This window comes from Monodelphis domestica, chromosome 1 (genome assembly GCF_027887165.1).
Source record: "Monodelphis domestica isolate mMonDom1 chromosome 1, mMonDom1.pri, whole genome shotgun sequence".
In the NCBI taxonomy this organism is placed as follows: domain Eukaryota; kingdom Metazoa; phylum Chordata; class Mammalia; order Didelphimorphia; family Didelphidae; genus Monodelphis; species Monodelphis domestica.
Window position 1 is genome coordinate 288,026,287 of NC_077227.1, and position 19,904 is coordinate 288,046,190.

Here is a 19,904-nt window from a genome sequence, read left to right on the forward strand (position 1 = left end):
CTTTATAGTATAGTTTGAGATCTGGGACTGCAAGTCTTCCTTCCTTTGCATTTTTTTTTCATGATTTCCCTGGATATCCTTGATCTTTTGTTCTTCCAAATGAACTTAGTTATGTTTTTTTCTAATTCAGTAATGAAGTTTTTTGGTACTTCACTGGGTATGGCACTAAGTAAGTAAATTAATTTGGATAGGATTGTCATTTTTATTATGTTAGCTCATCCCACCCATAAGCAATCAATGTTTTTCCAATTGTTTAGATCTAGTTTTAACTGTATGGAGAGTTTACAATATACTCCTTATCTACCAGCCACCTCATGCCCAACAATTGAGAAGAAAAAAGAAAATAAAAAATCCTCACAAGAAATATTCATAGTTAGAATGGTTTTAGTTGAATGATAAGGTTGGAAGCTGTGGATTGTAGAAGGTTCATATGAGAATTAGAAGGGAAGAAGTGAATTCACCTGATTTATAGATGCCTTTCTGAACAAGTTTAGCAAAGAAAGAGAGGAGAAACATAATATAATATAAAACAGGGTTGGTAAGATCAAATGATATATTTTTTTATAAATGGCATCAAGAAGGGAGCCCACATAGATAGAAAGGAAATTGAAAAGAGTGGGAGTGATACTGGGTACAATATGACAGATAAAATCAAAATAGGATCATTAGTATTTTTAGAGGAGTTGGCCTCTTTATTTGAAACCAGAGAAAAGGAGATAGGAATGGAAGATGCCTGAATAATGAAAGACAAGAAGGGGAGAAGAGGAAGATTTTAGCAAATAGTCTTGAATCTATTTGGATAGTAGTTTATGAAGCCTTGAGATGAGCTGGGATGGGGAGGGGTGGGTGGAGGAGACTTGAGAAGAGACAAAGTTTGGAATAGAAACTGCAGAAAGTTGGATATCAAATCAATTAGAAAAAAGTAGAATGATTCCTTTGCTGTATTAAGGACTCAGTTAAGATTATATAACATATCTTTATAGTGTATTCAATCAGTGAAATTTTAGGATATCTTCCTCCTCTAATCAGAAGCATGGGGACAAAGGAAATAGGTGGTGGGATTAACTCATTGTTGAAGTATGGCAAATTATTAAAGAACAAGGAGACAAGACTAGAGAGCAGTGAAGCATTGACTTGGTTCATCAAGGGCCTGAGTGGAACAGAACAAGATGTCATTAGAAAACATCATATTGCCACTTTAATTAATGCTAGTGAAGATGGTAGAAAAATTACTTTATTATAAGAACATGAAATATGAAAGACTGACCACCAGGGGGTAGGTTATTCCATCATCAATTTGCTGCTGAACATAAAACAGGTATTATAAGCATTAACAAATCTTCAAAGTCATTTGATAGTTCAAAATACATTAAATTCAGGTGTTTAGGGTCAATTCCTTGAAAATTCACACCTTAGAAGGAGCCTGCAAAATTAAACAATGTTCAAACATTGGTAAATATGTGTCATCACACTATATGTTGATAATCAATGATCCTAGATGAAAATATGGAAGTATTTAAGTCTTATCTCCATGTTTTTATTCTCACTATGAAATAAATGTAGAGTTTCATGTTTCAGGGCTCAGGGGACTTGTTAAAGGAACTTCAGTTGAAAGGGATTTTAAGGGCATTTTAAAATTGGAGGTTATGGGTACAAGAGATTCCCCTTTTTCTTTTTTTTTAATATAAATATTCTTGGCTGTAGTGGGAAGAAAAAATGTCTAAAGATTTCTGAGTATGTAGTTGGGCTCTAGTGGTTGCAAATGAACATATAAACCTCTTCATACCAGAGAGGAACATTGTTTAAAAAAAAGAAAGAAATTTATGTATCATACACTTTAAAAGCCTTTTCCCCCCTTTTCTTTTATAGCTTCACCTCCTGAGGGTGGGGAGCTAGAGTTTGCTTGTTTTGTGTGGTTTTCATTAGTTATTTTTAAAAAGTAGTAAAGATTTGTGACAAAGTTTTGGCTTCTAAAATTTATCTTTACAGTTTTGTTTTGGATTGTATATATAGGATGGGAAAATATGAGGTTTATCTAATATAAATCAACATGACTTGCTAAGGGAGCTTTAGATATGTAAGGTTACCGAAAATTTCTCCTCACAAGATTCTTTATGGTGCATTGATTTTTCTTTCTGTTCTGCAATTTTGAAAAATTCTAATTTGAACCAAGAGCATTCTCTTACTCTAAATTCTGGTTCTTTTAAAGGCTTCTAAATTTGATTTCATTTTTTAAAGAAGGATTTAAAGTCATGCATAATTAATTTGTAAGACTCTATTAAAGAAAATAAAAATTTAGTTGAGGATCATCCATTGCCTTTTGAGGTCATTATTATAGACAACTTTTCTTTCCCACAAGTCATCTTTGTTTTACCACTTGGGTCAAATAGGCTTTGGATCTAACAATAATTATTTAATCCTTTTTCGTTTCTTCTTCTTCTTCTTTTTTTTAATAAAAAATTTGTAATAAAGCTCTGTCATATTGACTTTTCCTTTTTTCCTTTTTTTATTTGTCACCTTTGATAAGGCTACAGAATCAACTGAGCTATGATTTCTATATTGATCTCCATTTGTGTAGATATCTTATAGCCCCTAATTTTATAAGTTCTTTTTTTTGACAAGCATTAAAAAATTAATCTATCCCTCCAACCACCTAACAAACCACTGAGCAAAAAGGAAAGCAAAGCAAAGCAAACAAAAAAGCCTATATATAATTGCATAGTTCAGCAAAACCAATCCCCACATTATTCATGTCCAAAAATGTTTGTCTCTGCATTTAAAGTTAATCACCTATTAGGAGGCAGGTGGCATGATTCATCTTTATTCTTTCAGACTCATTGTTTTTAATTACTCAGAATTCTAAATCTTTGAAATTTGTTTTTTCCTCTGTGATATTGTTATCATTTTATAAATTGCTCTCTTATTTCTGCTCATTTTGCTCAGAATCAGTTCATAATTTGTCAAGTTCTTCCCAGATTTCCCTGAAATTATTGATTTTAGCATTTCTTATAATATAAAAATATTCTATTGCATTCAGCACATTTATCTATTTTTCAATAGGAGGATATCCCTTCACTTTAAATTTTTGGCTACCACAAACAAAAATCTATAAATATTAAAAAAATATATATATATATTCTTGGGGGCAACTGGATAGCTCAATGGATTGAGAGCCAGGCCTAGAGACAGGAGATCCTAGGTTTAAATCTGGCCTCAGACTCTTCTCAGTTGTATGACTCTGGGCAAGTCACTTAACCCTCATTGCTTAGCCCTTACCACTTTGGCCATGGAAGCAATACATGGTATTGATTCTAAGGAGGAAGGCAAAGGCTTTGAAAAAAAATTTTTTTCTTCCTTTGATTTCTTTGATGCATAGCCTAGAAGTGGTGTAGTTGGGTCAAAATGTGAACATAATTTAGTAATTTTGGCTTACTTTGGTAACATCTCCCACTTGCTTTCCAGAATGGAAATGCAAAATTCCACCAACAATGTACAAGTGTTTTCCTACATCCTCTCTAATAGCTGTCATTTTCCTTTTTGAAAAAAATCATTTTTATTAGTATGAGGTAAAATCTCAGTCCTTATACCTAGTTTCTGTCATATTGTTTTCCAATTTTCACAGCAGTTTTTGTTAAAGAGTGATTTCTCATTTCAAAAGCTGGGATCTTTGGATTCATCAAACACTAGTTTGCTAAGGTCATTCACCCTTGTATATTGTTTATATAATTTATTCCATTGATCTACCATTCTATTTCTTAGCCAGAACCAGACTGTTTTGCTTTATAGTGCCCTTTGAGATCTGGTACTTCTAGGCCCCCATCCACATTTTTTTTTTCATTAATCCCCTTGATATTCTTGAACTTTTGTTCTTCCTGATGAATTTTGTCATTATTTGTTCTAGTTTTATAAAAATTTTTTTTGGTATTTATACTTTGTCCAAAGCTTTTTCTGCATCTATTGAGATAACTATGTGATTTCTTTTATTTTGGTTATTGATATGCTCAATTATGCTGATAGTTTTCCTAATACTAAACCAGCCTTACATTCTTGGTATAAATCCCACCTGGTCTTAGTGAATGATTCTTTTGCTATATTGCCATAGTCTTCTTTTATTTTATTTAATATTTTTGTATATATATATTCATTAATGAAATTAATGAAAATATAATTTTCTTTCTTGGTTTTTGCTCTTCCTGGATTATGTCACAGACCCATATTTGTGTCTTCAAAAGAACTTGATAGTACTCCTCTGCCTATTTTTTCCAAATATTTTACAAAGTATTGAGACTAATTGCTCTTTAAATATTTGATAGAATTCTGTTGTGAATCCATCTGGCCTTGGGTTTTTTTTCCTCAGGAAATTTATTGATGGTTTATTCAATTTTTTTTTTCTGAGATGGGATTTATCATGGCTATTTATAGCACATACAGATACACAGGCACACAGAGCAGAAGAAATGACCAAAAACCATGATGCTGAGTTGAGTCTCCATCCTTCCATATAGAAGTGATCACTACCCAATCTATTGATAGAAGTAGAACAACTAGACCTCACCTCTACTTGACCTCTCATCAAGAGGTTCAAAAACTGCACTCAAAAGGTCTCCAGTCAGGAGGAGAAAAAGACAAATGAAGGCCCATAACACTTGTAGATCTTCCCTGACTATTCTAGTTCTCCTCATGTGGTTGGTTAGAGTTGTGGTGCTTTGGGAATGATGACAATTTGGCTGCTTCTACCTGGTCAACACTGAATGGGCACTTCCATACCAAAGAAGAGTCTCCTTGTTGGCCACTGAGTTGGAATAGCCAATGACTCTTTGAACCATAAAAAAGGGAGTGACAAACTTTCAGTTGTCATTTTTTCCTCCTATCTGACAATGTTTTCAGTGTCTTTCGAGTCTCTTGATATAGGGATTAGAGTTGCCCTAGTTGCATCTAATTGACCTACTCTTACTCATAGATTGTACTGTGATCATTTGCAAAATCCTTTACAAAAATCCTTTACAAAATATTTCTTATCAGTGAGCTTGTAAGAGCCTTTTTAATGTAGGAGGGATAAATTATAATAATTATTAATCAGAACCCTGACTTAAATACAAAACCTAAGATTTAAGTTTAGATTATATGAACTTGGGCATGAGCCTCAGTCTCCTCATCTGTAATAGGAGACATTACTTTAATTTCTTGCATCATAAAATAGTTATGTGGAGAGTACTTTCTAAATAACTATTTAAATATGAATTACCATAATTTCTATTATTATTAATTACATTTTCTATTTTTTATTGGGAAGATAATTTATGAAAATGTTATTAAAATGCATGGAAAAACAAACATTTTCCCCCCAGTCATTATTGAAAATCAAAATGAATAATGATTCAGCTTATGTCAAATGGGGAAACACTGCTTATATTTATTACACAGACTTGATAAGTTTAAGACCAAATTATTGTACCATCCTTTGAAGAAAAGAATCAGCAAAACTAGACAATGTTTAGGTAACAATAAAAACCATTCCCACATTTTTCCTGCTTTAAATGTCTAATAATTACTTATCATCTATTCAGGAAAGTTGAAGATAATAATAAGTCTTCAGAGATCTGACAATAATCATAGGGTTCAGAAGCTAAAAATTTACTGATTGGTAAGCATGGTAAAAGTTAATTTAATTGGCATTTTAGTAGCCAGTTTTATTGGCATTTCCTACTTATATAAAGGTTTGGTTTAATAAGTGGTAATTCCATTGCAAAAATTATCAGCCTTTAAGAAGTCTGATTTAAGGGAAAAAATAAAAGTTATCACTGATGACATTTTAAGAGAAAAATATTTTTCCCTTAACTTGGAGAAATGAACAGTTTTAAAACCAGAGTTGGTTTTAAAACAATAGTATAATTAAAGAATTTTTTTAAATAACCTAAGCACATACCATAAAATGTAAATGTAGATTGATTTTTGGATTCTTCAGCTGATTGCGAATCTAAGGTGTGAATTCTCTTCCTCTAATCCCCACCAGCACAGTGCAAGATGGTGAAGATACAGAAAATTTTTACAGGAATTCTTGAATTCCTAGAAGTTGCTTATCTTCAGGTTTTACTCTCTCCTTCCTTTCATCTTTGGGCCCAAGTATTGATTCTTCCTTTACTTACAAATGATCTAGATTTGAACTTGTTATTGTCTCTCTAAACTTAAAGAGCACTTTCTAGCATTTTCAACATGAGACTGCAATTATGAGTATAATTTTATAAACCAAAATTTAACTAGTATCCCAAAAATTCCAGGAAAAAGCTCTAACTTAAAGTAGGATAAGGAATAGAAATATTTTAATTAATAAATTTCAACACAATTTGTTTCCTTTGTTATTTTTGTATTTTATTTTATGTATTTAAAATATTTTAAGAAGGATGTCATAGGCTTCACCAGACTGTCAAAGCAGTTCATGACACAAAAAGATGCGGACATGGTATTCTTTGTGTTCCATAAAGTTCTGATAGAAATAATCCTTGGACAAGGGGCTATCATACTAATTTTCTTTTCTTTTTACTTTATGTTGAACCATTGCACAGTTAGATAAAATGATTGTTCTAATTAAGGGACAGAGTTAAAATGCAGGTCTTCCCAAAGACATACTGAACTATTATTATTATGCTATATCTTTTATAATGGAATGATTATAGATATTTTTGGACTAATAAGCTAGCCTATTAACATTGTTTTGTGTTTGATATTCTCTTGACTGATATAGAAATATAATGGTCCTATTTTCTAACCTATGCATGAATAGAAATATAATTTTCATAATAATACACTAGCAAGGAACTGTTTAGCATAGATAGATAGGTGGCATAGTAAAAGAGAATGCTAACCTTAGAGTCATGAAGACCAGAGTTAAAACTTAACTTCTTTTTTTAAAATTATATTTTATTTGATCATTTCCAAGCATTATTCATTAAAGACATAGATCATATTCTTTTCCTCCCCACCCCCCACCCCCATAGCCGACACATAAATCCACTGGGCATTACATATTTTCTTGATTTGAACCCATTGCTATGTTGATAATATTTGCATTAGAGTGTTCATTTAGAGTCTCCCCTCTGTCATGTCCCCTCAACCGCTGTATTCAGGCAGTTGCTTTTCCTCGGTGTTTCCACTCCCATAGTTTATCCTTTGCTTATGAATAGTGTTTTTTTCTCCTAGATCCATGCAAATTGTTCAGGGACATTACACCGCCACTAATGGAGAAGTCCATTACGTTCGATTATAACACAGTGTATTAGTCTCTGTGTACAATGTTCTCCTGGTTCTGCTCCTCTCGCTCTGCATCACTTCCTGGAGGTTGTTCCAGTCTCCATGGAACTCCTCCACTTTATTATTCCTTTTAGCACAATAGTATTCCATCACCAACATATACCACAATTTGCTCAGCCATTCCCCAATTGATGGGCATCCCCTCGTTTTCCAGTTTTTGGCCACCACAAAGAGTGCAGCTATGAATATTTTTGTACAAGTCTTTTTGTCCATTATCTCTTTGGGGTACAGACCCAGCAGTGCTATGGCTGGATTAAAGGGTAGATATTCTTTTGTCGCCCTTTGGGCATAGTTCCAAATTGCCCTCCAGAATGGTTGGATCAGTTCACAACTCCACCAGCAATGAATTAATGTCCCTACTTTGCCACATCCCCTCCAGCATTCATTACTTTCCTTTGCTGTTATGTTAGCCAATCTACTAGGTGTGAGGTGATACCTCAGAGTTGTTTTGATTTGCATCTCTCTGATTATAAGAGATTTAGAATACTTCTTCATGTGCTTATTCATAGTTTTGATTTCTTTATCTGAGAACTGCCTATCCATGTCCCTTGCCCATTTATCAATTGGAGAATGGCTTGATTTTTTGTACAAAAACCTAACTTCTGATAGAAGTTGGGTGACCCTGGCAAGTCACTTAAACTCTCTCATAGTTAGAAAACAGGGATCTACCCTCATAGGGTTGTTGTTTGGCTCAAATGACCCAAGGAGATAGTTGTTCTCACCACTCCCTTTCAGTTAGCAGAAACCAATCAGTCAATAAGCATTTAATAAATGATTGCTATATAATAAACACTGTACTTAGTGGGGGGGTGTATGAAGAAAAGGAAAAACAGTGAGCTCTCAAACATCACACATTTTAAGGGAGAATAGATAAAGATGAATACATGAAAGATATGTGCATAAGATACAGTAAACTTACAGTTGTTTTGCTTACACTCAAATTAAGAGCAGAAATCTTCAAGTCTTTACCAGGAAAGCAACAATAATTCTTTGACTCAGATCAGAATTCTTAGGGTTACTGAAATATGCACATGAAATTTGCAAATGAAGCACTTATATCTGGGGTACACTTATACTCTGTCATTTATTATGAAAGCATACAATAATTCATAATTGTTATAACATATGCTGTATTAATTTAAAACATCAATTTTGGTTTAATTGGATTTGTACTAAAAGTCTCAAAAAGGGCTTTAAAATTCCATTTTAAGCATACTCATTACTTTTTTCAAGATCATTCAACATCTTGGCATTATTTTTACCATCTCTTTCATTTTTAGATAGTGTGTTTAGAGTTTGGAATAACTGTAGATTTTTAATTCTTTAAGGATTTCCAAATTTCCTTCCAGATTTTTAGCAATTCATTAATTTCTGCTCTTCAGTGCTTGCTTCAGCAGCAATATACTAAAAAATTGGAATGATACAGAGAAGATCTGCATGGTCCCTGCTCAAGGATGACATACAGATCTGTGAAGTGTTCCATATTTTTGCAAAATAACAGTGAGGGGGAACAGAGAAAAAGGAAATAGAGAAGGATATAAAGGGAATAATAGGATGAAGGGAAATACACAGATAGTAATGATAAAGCTGAATGTGAAAGGGGTGAACTTGCCCATTAAATGGTGTGGATTAAAAACCAGAATCCTACTATATGTTGTTTACAATAAACACACTTGAGGCAGGGTGACACACACAGATTCAAGGTAAAAGGTTGGAGCAGAATTTATTATTCATCAACTAAAGTAGAAATTGGTCTAATTAATCACATGTTTATCTCAATAGATGCAGAAAAAGCCTTTGACAAAATACAGCACCCATTCCTATTGGAAACACTAGAAAGCATAGAAATAGATGGGCATTTTCTAAAGATAATAAACAGCATATATTAAAAACCACCGGCAAACATCATTTGCAACAGGGATAAATTAGAAGCATTCCCAATAAAATCATGACTGAAACAAGGATGCCTATTTTCACCTTTACTATTTAACATTGTACTAGAAACACTAGCAGTAGCAATTAGAGAAGAAAAAGAAATTGAAGGTATTAAAATAGGCAACGAGGAGGCCAAGATATCACTCTTTGCAGATGATATGATGGTTTACTTAAAGAATCATAGAGAATCAACTAAAAAAACTAGTGGAAATAATCAACAACTTTAGTAAAGTTGCAGTATACAAAATAAACCCACATAAATCATCAGCATTTCTATATACTTCCAACACATCACAGCAGCAAGAATTAGAACAAGAAATTTCCTTTAAAATCACCACAGACAGTATAAAATACTTAGGAATCTATCTCCCGAGACAAACACAGGAACTATATGAATACAACTACAAAACACTCTCCACACAATTAAAACTAGATCTAAATAATTGGAAAAACATTAATTGCTCATGGGTAGTATGAGCTAACATAATAAAAATGATAATCCTACCCAAACTAATTTACTTATTTGATGCCATACCCATAAAACTACCAAAGAACTTTTTTTATAGAATTAGAAAAAACCATAACAAAGTTCACTTGGAAGAACAAAAGATCAAAGATATCCAGGGAAATAATGGAAAAAATGCAAAGAAAGGTGGCCTTGCAATCCCAGATCTCAAAATGTACTATAAAGCAGTGGTCATCAAAATCATATGGTACTGGCTAAGAGGCAGAAAGGAGGATCAGTGGAATATACTTGGGGTAAGTGACCTCAGTAAGACAGTCTATGATAAACCCAAAGATCCCAGCTTTTGGGAAAAAATTCACTATTTGACAAAAACTGCTGGGAAAATTGGAAAACAATTGGAGAGATTAGGTTTTGATCAACATCTCACACCCTATACTAAGATAAACTCAGAATGGGTGAATGATTTGAACATCAAAAAGAAAACAATAAGTAAATTAGGTGAACACAGAATGTATACTTGTAAGATCTTTGGGAAAGGAAAGATTTTAAGATCAAGGAAGAGTTAGAAAAAATTACAAAATGCAAAATAGATAATTTTTATTACATCAAATTAAAAAGTTTTTGTACAAAAAAAACCAATGCAGTCAAAATTAGAAGGGAAGCACCAAATTAGGAAACAATCTTCATAACAAAAACCTCTGACTAATCACAAGTGTCTAATCACTCATATTTATAGGGAACTAAATCAATTGTACAAAAAAAAATCAATCCATTCCCCAGTTGATTAATGGGCAAGGGAAATAAAAAGGCAATTTTCAGATAAAGAAATAAAAACTATTAATAAGCACATGAAAAAATGTTCTAACTGTCTTATAATCAGAGAAATGCAAATCAAAACAACTCTGAGATATCACCTCATACCTAGTTGATTGGCTAACATGACAGCAAAGGAAAGTAATAAATATTGGAGGGGATGTGGCACAATTGGGACATTAATGCATTGCTGGTGTAGTTGTGAACTGAACCAACCATTCTGGAAGGCAATTTGGAACTATGCCCATAGGGTGCTAAAACACTATCTGCCCTTTGATCTAGCCATAGCACTGCTGGGTTTGAACCCTAAAGAGATAATAAGGAAAAAGACTTGTAGAAGAATATTCATAGCTGCACTCTTGGTCATGACAAAAATTGGAAATGAGGGGTTGCCCTTCAATTGGGGAATGGCTGAACAAATTGTGGAATATGTTGGTGATGGAATACTATTGTACTCAAAAGAATAATGAACTGGAGGAATTCCATGGGAACTGGAACAACCTCCAGGAAGTGATGCAGAGTGAAAGGAGCAGAACCCAGAGAACATTATGCACAGAGACTGATACACTGTGGTAAAATCAAATACAATAAATTTCTCTACTAGTAGCAATGCAATGATCCAGAACTATTTGGAGGAACATATGAGAAAGAATGCTATCCATATCCAGAGAAAGAACTGTGGGAAAAGAAAGACAAAAGAAAAACAACTGCTTGATCACATGGGTCAATGGGGCTATGACTGTGAAAGTGGACTCTAAAAGATCACCCTAGTGCAAATATTAATAATAAGGAAATGGGTCTTGATCGATGTCACATATTAAAGCCAGCTGAATCATGCATCAGATATGAGAGAGGGTTAGGGAGAGGGGAGGGAAGGAATATGAGTCTTGTAACCATGGAAAATTATTCTAAATCATCTAATTAAATAAAATAAAAATAAAAAAGAAATTGGTCTAATTAAATGAAATTATGAGGGAAATGACATTTTACTAAAAATACTAAAAACAATGGAGTAATATCAATACTAAACATTTATGCATGGTATAGCATCCAAATTTTAAAAAGAGAACATAAAGAAGCTTAAGGAGGAAATAGATAGTAAAACCATACTAGTAGGGGATCTCAACTTTCCCCTATCAGAACTATATAAATCAAACAAAAAAAATAAATATGAAAGATATAAAGGTAGTAAATGAAATGTTGGATAAATTAGAGTTAATAGATATCTTGATAAAAATGAACAGGGATAAAAAGGAATATACCCTTATTTTCAGCAGCAAATGGTACATATAAAAATATTGGCGAGGACATAAAAACATTTCAAACAAATGCAGAAAAGCAGAAATAATAAATGCAACTTTTAAGATCATGCATAATATATTTATGTATAATTAATTATTGTTCTTAATGTATAATTAATAAGGGTTCATGGAGGGGCAAATTTAGAATGAATTAAACTTAAATAATCTAATTCTTCAAAACTGGTGGGTCAAAAATCAAATCATAGAAACTATTACTGATTTCACTAAAGAAAATGACATTGAAGAGACAACATATCAAAATCTTTGGGATACAGCCAAAGCAGTTCTTATGTGAAAATTTATATCGCTGAGTGCCTATGTCAACAAAACAAAGAGGGAGGAGATCAATGAATTAAATTTTCAACTTTCAACTTAACTTTCAACTTTCAAGCTTTCAACTAAAAAATGGAAAGAGAACAAATGGAAAAATCCCTAGATTAATAATCAAATTGGAAATCGTAAACATAAAGGAGAAATTAATAAAATTGAAAGTAAATGAATTATTGAACTAATAAATAACACCAAGATCTGGTACTTTGTAAAAACAAATAAAATTAAATAATATAGTGCTAAATCTAATTTAAAAAGAAAGAAAAGAATCAAATTAACAGTACCAAAAAATATAAAGGCAATCTCACCTTGCTGGAGTCTTTTTGCTAGTGTTCTATTTAAGAATTTTGCATCTATGTTCATTAAGGAGATGGGTCTGTGATTTTCTTTCTCTGGTTTTGGTCTGCCTGGCTTTGGAATCAATGCCATATTTGTGTCATAAAAAGAATTCGGTAAGATTTCTTCTTTGTTTATTTTGTCTAATAATTTGTATGGTGCTGGGATTAGTTGTTCTTTAAATGTTTCATAGAATTTGCTTGTGAATCCATCTGGTCCTGGGGATTTTTTTCTTAGGGAGTTCCTTGATGGTTATTCAATTTCTTTTTCTGAGATGGTATTGTTTAAGTATTCTATTTTCTCTTTTCTTAATCTAGGCACTTTATATTTTTGTAAATATTTACCCATTTCACCTAGATTATCATATTTATTGCCATATAGTTGAACAAAAATTTTCTTAATAATTACCTTGATTTCCTCATCAATAGAGGTGAGCTCACCCTTTTCATCTTTCATACTGTTTATTTGATTCTCTTCTTTCTTTTTTATTAGATTAACCAGTACTTATCTATTTTATTTGTTTTTCAAAAGTACTAGCTGCTAGTCTTATTTATTAGTTCAATAGTTTTTTATTTTCAATCTTATTAATTTCTCCTTTGTTTTTTAGTATTTCAAATTTGGTTTTTATTGGGGTTTTTATTTTGTTCTCTTTCTAGTTTTTTTAAGTTGCATGCCCAATTCATTGACTTCTTCTCTCTCTGATTTATTGATATATGCACTCACAGATATAAATTTCCCCCTGAGTATTGCTTTGGCCACATCTTAGTAGATTGTGATATGTTGTTTCCTTGTTATCATTCTTTTCAGTGAAATCATTAATTGTTGATTTGTTCTTTGACCCACCAGTTCTGAAGAATTAGATTCTTTAGTTTCCAATTAATTTTAAATTTGTCTTTTTGTAAGAACTCATTGATTATGATTTTTATTGCATTATGGTCTTAACAACTGCATTTATTATTTCTGCTTTCCTACATTTGTTTGCAATGTTTTTATGCCCTAGTACATGGTCAGTCTTTGTATATGTGCCATGTGCTGATGAAAAAAAGATATATTCCCCTTTGTCCTCATTTATTTTTCTCCATATACCTATTAACTCTAATTTCTCTAACATTTCAATATCTTCCCTTACTCCTTTCTTATTTATTTTTTGGTTTGATGTATTTAGTTTTGATAGGGGAAGGTTGATGTCCCCCACTAATATGGTTTTACTATCTATTTCCTCCTTAAGTGCCTTCAGTTTCTCCTTTAAAAATCTGGATGGTATAGCATTTGGTACATATATGTCAATTACTGACATTTCTTCATTATTTATACTGCCTTTCATCAAGGTGTAATTACCTTCCTTATCTCTTTTAATGAGATCTATTTTTGTTTTAGCTTTATCTGAGATCATAATTGCTGCTCTTGCCTTCTTTATCTCAGTTGCAATCCAGTAAATTCTGCTCCACCCTCTTACCTTTACCCTGTGTATGTCCACCTGCTTCAATTGGGTTTTTTGTAGTCATCATATCGTAGAATTCTGGTTTTTAATCCATTATGCTATCCTCTTCCTTTTTATGTGTGAGTTCACCCCATTCACATTCATAGTTATGATTACTATGTATTCTCCTTCATTTTGATTTCCTCCTTTGATTGTGCCTTTTATCCCTCTTACCCTCCCCTCCAACTTTTTTATATTTTCATTTATTTATTTATTCATTTATTTTTTATTTTCCCCTCCAACTTTTCACTTTTAGATAGTCTCCCCTCTTCTCCCTCCCTAATGTTACTCCTCATCCCCCACCCTCTCCCTTCTTATAATTCCCTTCTTACTATAGTGCTTTCTAAATGACCCACCAATTTCTCCCTCCCTTGTATTGATTGCTTCACTCCCCACCAGTCCATTTATAATCCTTCTACTTCTCTCTAGGGCACAATACAATTCTCTGCCCCAATGGATATGATTGTTGTTCCATTTCTGAGCCAATTCCAAAGAATGTAAAATTTATGTATTACTTGTCACCAACCTCTTCCTCCCTTCATTGTATTGCTCTTCCCCCTCCTCCATCTGCAACCTTCTTTATGAAATAGATATTTACCCCACGTTGCCTCTTTTCCCATTTCTCTTAGTATTACCCTCTTTTTTACTGCAATTTTTTTCAACATATCATCCTTTACAATTTGTCACTATAACCTCTAGGTATACATCTTCTATCTACTCCAATGACAATAACAATTCTTAGGTGTTACCAATATCATCTTTTCATGTAGGAATATAAATCATTTAAACTTATTGGGTCACTTAATCTTTTTTCCTTTCTTAATTACATTTTGGTGGTTCTCCTGGCTTCAGTATTTGGATTTTTCTTTAGGAATACTTGGAAATTTTTTATCTTATTAACTCACCATACTTTCTTCTTCAAGAATATAGTCAATTTTACTGGGTAGTTGATCCTTGGTCGAAGTCCCAGTTCTCTTGCTTTCTGGAATAACATATTCTTCTGGTCCTCAGTGTGGGTGCAGCCAGATACTGTGTAATCCTGACTGTGGCTCCATGATATTTGAATTTCTTCTTTTTATTAGTTTGAAATATCTTTTCCTTGATTTTGAAGTTCTCAAACTTGACTATAACATTCCTGGGCATTGTCAATTGGGGATTTAATACAGGAGGTGATCTTTGTATTCTTTCAATCTCTACTTTGCCATCTTTTTCAAGAATATCAGGAAAGCTTTCTTGGATAATTTCCTTTAGAATATATCTAGACTTCTTCTTTGGTCATGATTTTCTGGTAGTCCAATAATTCTTAAATTTTCTCTCCTGGATCTATTTCCCATATCTGTTGGTTTATCAATGAGGTGTTTCATATTTTCCTCATTTTTTTCATTCTTTTGGTTTTATTTTATAAACTCTTGCTGCCTTATGAAGTAATTTACTTCTAGTTGTTCAATTCTAAATTTTAAATCCTGAATTTCATCCCTGGCTTTTTTCTCCTTCTTTTCCTTTTGATTTATTTGTCTTTGTAGGCCATCTTTCACCTTCTTTGTCTTGTTTTCAAGATGGTCAATTCTGGTTTTTAATAAACTATTTTCTTGTTTAAATTTGTGTTCCTCTGTTTCCAGAAGAACTATTTTGCTTTTTAATTTCTTTTCCCAATTTTCTCCAGCCTCTCTTAATTGTTTTTTTTAACCATGTTTTGATCCAATTTGCTGGAATTCCTGAGTTTTTGCTTGGTGTTCCTTGGTGTTCCTCTGTTGCATTTGTTCTTTGTTCATTACCTTAATAGAAGTTGATGATTGTAATTTTTTTTGTTTTTCTGTTGTTCATTTATATTTTTTTCCTTCTTTTCCCTTCTTTATTGGCTGTATTCTAGGTCTTCTGTTTATTCACTGGATCTGTGAGATTGTGCTTTTCTGACCTGAAGGGCCTTTTTCTCTGCTCAGCTGATTAACTGGATTAGGGTAATGGAGCTGACCAGTTTTATTAATGTGTACTGAGGCTTGATTTTCCCTAACTGCCATCAGAGGCTGAAGGTGAAAATGAAGTTAGTTACCCTCAGTCCTCGTCTCTTCCTTCTCTCTACTCCTTTCTGCCAGTCACCTCCCTGCCAGCTGCCCCATCAGAGCCCTGAGCTTCACATGGTGATAACAAGGTACTGCATTATGTTTGCAGTCTTTGCCCTGGAATCCCAGTCAGTTGGATTCCTAAAGTAAATTTTAGTGCCATTTGTGGGGGAGGGGTGTTTGATATTTCCATTATACCCAAGAATTCAACTTTATTTGCATACCTTTCAGGTTGGATAAAGCAGGAGAGACCTATGGCTCTTGTCCTGCTGCTGAGCCTGAATCTCTGTCCATTCTGTACCCTTGCTCTTTTGATTTTTCTGCAGATCTATGAGGCTGAGCCCTTCTGCCTCCTGGAGGCTTCTTCTCTGCACTATTGATAAACTGGATTAAGCAAGTTGAGCTGATCTGCAAAGCTAGATGTATCCTGAGGCCAGAATTTTGAGAGGCCAAAACCTAAGATGGAGTTGTAGTGGCTGAAGGTTGTCATCAGCTGGTCCTCTTTGCTTCTCTCCTCCAGCTGCCTCCTTGACAGCTGTGGTCAGAGCCCTGAGTTTCATGTTCTTGTGACTGCAAGGCACTTCATCCCACTTAGAGTCCTAGCCCTGAGATCCACTGACTACCTAAGTCTCAGCACAGCAGATTGGGGAAGGCCCTGAGATCTTCCTTTTTTCTTTTACTTAAACCCAAGGATTCAAGCTTTTCTGTGTATCTTTTTATTTATTATTTATTTTATTATTTTTATTTGGTCAATTTCAAACATTATTCCTTGGTAACAAAAATAATTTTCTATTCCTCCCTGCCCTTCCCCCACCCCTCCAATAGCCTACGCACAGTTCCACTGGGTATTTCATGTGTCCTTCATCAGAACCCATTTCCATGCTGTTGGTATTTGCACTAGGATGTTCATTTAGAGTCTATATCCTCAGTCATATTCCCTTCAACCCATGTCATTAAGTAGTTGTTTTTCTTTGGAGTTTTTACTTCCACAGTTTTTCCTCTGAATGTGTATAGTGTTTTTTCTCCTACAACCCTGTGGGTTGTTCAGGATCAATGCATTGCCACGAATGGAAAAGTCCCTTATATTTGATTGTACCACAGTGTATCAGTCTCTGTGTCCAATGTTCTCCTGGTTCTGCTCCTCTCGCTCTGCATCACTTCCTGGAGGTTATTCCAGTTCACATGGAATTCCTCCACTTTATTATTCCTTTGAGCACAATAGTATTTCATCACCAACATATACCACAATTTGTTCAGTGATTCCCCAATTGAAGGGCATCCCCTCATTTTCCAATTTTTGGCCACCACAAAGAGTGCAGCTATGAATATTCTTGTACAAGTCTTTTTCCTTATTATCTCTTTGGGGTACAAACCCAGCAGTGCTGTGATTGGATTAAAGGGCAGATAGTCTTTTATCGCCCTTTGGACATACTTACAGATTGCCCTCCAGAATGGTTGGATCAATTCACAACTCCACCATCAATGAATTAATGTCCCAACTTTGCCACATCCCCTCCAGCATTCATTGCTTTCCATAGCTGTCATGTTAGCCAATCTGCTAGGTGTGAGGTGATACCTCAGAATTGTTTTGATTTGTACCTCTCTGATTATCAGAGGTTTAGAACACTTTTTCATGTGCTTATTAATAGTTTTGATTTCTTTGACTGAGAATTGCCTATTCATGTCCCTTTCCCATTTATCAGTTGGAGAATGGCTTGATTTTTTGTACAATTGATTTAGCTCTTTGTAAATTTGAGTAATTAGACCTTTGTCAATGGTTTTTGTTATGAAGATCATTTCCCAGTTTGTTATTTCTCTTCTGATTTTGGTTACATTGGTTTTATTTGTACAAAACATTTTTAATTTGATGTAGTCAAAATTATTTGTTTTACATTTTGTGACTATTTCTAAGTCTTGCTTCATTTTAAAACCTTTCCCTTCCCAAAGTTCTGACATGTATACTATTCTGTGTTCACCTAATTTACGTATAGTTATCTTCTCTATGTTCAAGTCATTCAGGCATACTGAGTTTATCTTGGGGTAGGGTGTGAGGTGTTGATCCAAGCCTAATCTCTTCCACAATATCTTCCAATTTTCCAGCAGTTTTTGTAGTATAGTGGATTTTTGTCCCCAAAGCTGGTATCTTTGGGTTTATCAAAGACTGTTTTGCTGAGGTCCCTTACCCCAAGTCTATTCCACTGATCCTCCTTTCTGTCTCTTAGCAGTACCATATTGTTTTGATGACCACTGCTTTATAGTACATTTTGAGATCTGGGAATGCAAGGCCACCTTCCTTTGTATTTCCCCCCATTATTTCCCTGGATATCCTTGATCTTTTGTTCTTCCAAATGAACTTTGTTATGGTTTTTTTCTAATTCAGTAAAAAAGTTTTTTGGAAGTTCGATGGGTATGGCACCAAATAAATAAATTAGTTTGGATAGGACTGTCATTTTTATTATGTTAGCTCATCTTACCCATGAGCAGTTAATGTTTTTTCCAATTGCTCAAATCTAGTTTTAGTTGTGTGGACAGTGTTTTGTAGTTGTGTTCATATAGTTTCTGTATTTGTCTCAGCAGCTAGATTCCTAAGTATTTTATATTTTCTAAGGTGATTTTGAATGGAATTTCTCTTTCTAATTCCAGCTGCTGCGATGTGTTGGAGATATATAGAAATGCTGATGACTTGTGTGGGTTTATTTTGTATACTTCAACTTTGCGAAAGTTGTTGATTATTTCCACTAGCTTTTTGCTTTATTCCTTAGGATTCTATCCATCATAGATCATCATATCATCTGCAAAGAGTTATAGCTTGGTCTCCTCATTGCCAATTTTAATACCTTCAATTTCTTTTACTTCTGTAATCACTACACTTGTGTTTCTAGTACAATGTTAAATAATAGAGGTGAAAATGGGCATCCTTGTTTCACTTCTGACTCTATTGGGACAGTTTCTAGTTTATCCCCATTATAGATGATGTTGGCTGATGGTTTTAAATAGATACTGTTCATTATTTTTAGGAAAGACCCGTCTATTCTTATACTTTCTAGTTTTTTTTCAGTAGGAATGTGTGTTGTGTTTTGTCAAAGACTTTTTCTGCATCTATTGAGATAATCATGTGATTTTTGTTGTTTGTTTTGTTGATATGGTCAATTATGTGGATGGTTTTCCTAATATTGAACCATCTTTGCATTCCTAGTATAAACCCTACCTGATTATAGTGAATAATCCTCCTGACCACTTGCTGGAGTTTTTTTTTCTAGTATTCTATTTAAGATTTTTGACTCTATGTTCATTAAGGAGATTGGTCTGTAGTTTTCTTTCTCCATTTTTTACCTCCCTGGCTTTGGAATCAGTACCATATTTGTAGCATAAAAGGAATTTGGTAGAACTCCCTCTTTGCTTCTTATGTCAAATAGTTTTGCATAGTATTGGAATTATCTTTTCTTTGAATGTTTTCACTTGTGAATCCATCAGGCCCTGGGGATTTTTTCTTAGGGAGTTCTTTGATGGCTCTGTTCAATTTCTTTTTCTGATATGGCATTATTTAAGAATTCTATTTCTTCTTCTGTTAATCTAGGAAATTTATATTTTTGTAAATATTCATTCATATCATCTAGATTGGCATATTTATTGCCATATAATTGGGCAAAATGTTTTTTAATGATTACCTTAATTACTCTTCATTGCAGTTGAGGTCCCCCTTTTCATCTATGATATTGTTAATTTGGTTTTCTTCTTTCCTTTTTAAAATTAAACTGACTAGTACTTTGTCTATTTTGTTTGTTTTTTCAAAATACCGGCTTCTAGGCTTATGTATTAGTTCAATAGTTATTTCAATTTCAATTTTTATTAATTCCTACCTTAATTTTTAGGAT

At 33.5% G+C, this 19,904-nt stretch overlaps 1 protein-coding gene and 1 non-coding gene across 2 annotated transcripts in view; both read left to right on the plus strand.

The window, feature by feature from the left end:
- SLC25A21 (solute carrier family 25 member 21) overlaps positions 1–19,904 on the plus strand; it is a 989,784-nt gene that overhangs the window by 396,967 nt on the left and 572,913 nt on the right. The gene's annotated exons all lie outside the window — the stretch shown is intronic.
- LOC130456590 (U6 spliceosomal RNA) lies at positions 8,693–8,797 on the plus strand. Its single transcript, XR_008915661.1, has one exon. It is a non-coding gene; the product is annotated as a U6 spliceosomal RNA (small nuclear RNA).